Here is a 1886-nt window from a genome sequence, read left to right as displayed (position 1 = left end):
AGTCAGTGGTGGTAGCCGGGCACCTTCTAGCTATACTGGACTCAGTCTGGTGGAGGCCGTGGTAGCTGTGGTCCATTAGTCCTTTGGACTAATCTTTTCCTTGTATCTTGTTCTCTTCATTCTCCCTTGCTCCCGAAGGGGTGAGACCACTGCAGTATCTTAGATAGCTTCTCACAGTCTTTTAAGACCCCAGATGCTACTCACCAAGGTAGAATATAGAACATTGTCTTTATAAACTGTGTTATGCCAACTGAGCTAGATGTTCCCTGAGACCATGGTCCTCACAGCCTTCAGCCCAGCAATTCAGTCCCTCAGGGAGTTTGGAAGTGTCTATGGAGCGTCCATGACCTTTCCTTGTACAAGTTGTGCTGGCTTCCCCAGTATCATGTACTATCTTACCCTTCACTGAAGTTACCGCTTATCTATTGTCTATTTAGTTCCCCCCCACCCCTCCTAACCCTCATAACCAACAAAGATTGTTTCTTTTTGTGTGTAAACTTTTACATGAGTTTTTACAGTAAAGGTCTCATACAGTATTTGTCCTTTTGTGATTGACTTATTTCACTCAGCATAATGTCCTTCAGTTTCATCCATGTTATGAGATGCTTCACAGATTCATCATTGTTCTTTATCTTTGCATAATACTCCATTGTGTGTATGTACCATAGTTTGTTTATCCATTCATCTGTTGATGGGCATCTAGGTTGTTCCATGTTTTTGCTATTGTGAACAGTGCTGCAATGAATATGGGTGTGCGTATGTCTATTCGTGTGACCGCTCTTATTTCTCTAGGATATATTCCTAGGAGTGGGATTGTGTTTTGTAAGTGCTTTTTTTTTGTGGTGCTGACGTTTTCTTTGTTCCTCTTACTCTCCTGTGCTGAGTTCCTTTTGTTTGTGGATTTTTTTTTTATTTCTTTTGTTTTTGTAGGTTTTGTTTTTACTGAGACTTTATGTTTTTCTTCTTTATTTTGATGAGTAGGTTTGTTAACTTGCTTTGTGGTTACCTTGTAATTTACGCTTTTCTTCCTAGATTTGAACCAGTCTATTATTACTTGGTTTCGCCTTGCCTTCCTCTCCATTAGAAGGTTCTGTACCTACACTGTTTATTCCCTCTTTTATTGTTCTGATGCTGTTGTCCTTCACAGATTAACCTCTCTAGTTCCCTGTTGTAATTCTTTTCGTTTTGCATAGTCCTTAAGAGTTTATTTCCTAGGTTGGTATCTGGCTAGTACAATCCTGTGTCCTATATTCAGCCTGTGGCCTGATGTTGTTTGTTCTCAGATCGAAGAACTCCCTTTAATAAGTCTTGTAAGTTTGGTTTGGTTTTTACATAGTTCCTTAATTTCTGTTTATCTGGAAATGACCTAATTTCACCATCATATTTGATCGAGAGTTTTGCAGGATATATTATTCTTGGCTGGCCATTTTTTTCTTTCAAGGTTTTGTATATGTCATCCTGTTGCCTTCTTGCCTGCATGGTTTCTGCCAAATAATGCGAGCTTAGTCTTATTGTTTCTCCTCTGTATGTGACTTTTTGTTTTTCTTGAGCTGCTCTCCGGATTCTTTGTTTGTCTTTGGTTTTAGCAAGTGTGATTATGATATGCCTTGGTGATTTTCTTTTGGGGTCTATCCTATATGGGGTTGTTTGAGCTTCTTGGATGGTCAGCCTTTCATCTTTCATGATATTGGGGAAGTTTTCTGTCAGCAATTCTTCAACGATCCTCTCTGTGTCTTCTGTTTTCTCCTCCTGTTCTGGAACTCTGATCACTCACAGATTTTTGCTTTTCATTGTATCCCACATAATTGTCAGGGTCTCTTCATTTTTCTTCATTCTTTTTTCTGATTTTTCTTCAAACAGAGTTGTATCCAAGTATTTGTCTTCAA

The sequence above is a fragment of the Trichechus manatus genome, unplaced genomic scaffold (genome assembly GCF_000243295.1).
Source record: "Trichechus manatus latirostris isolate Lorelei unplaced genomic scaffold, TriManLat1.0 scaffold00013, whole genome shotgun sequence".
Classification (NCBI taxonomy): domain Eukaryota; kingdom Metazoa; phylum Chordata; class Mammalia; order Sirenia; family Trichechidae; genus Trichechus; species Trichechus manatus.
Note: the sequence above shows the minus strand (reverse complement) of the source record.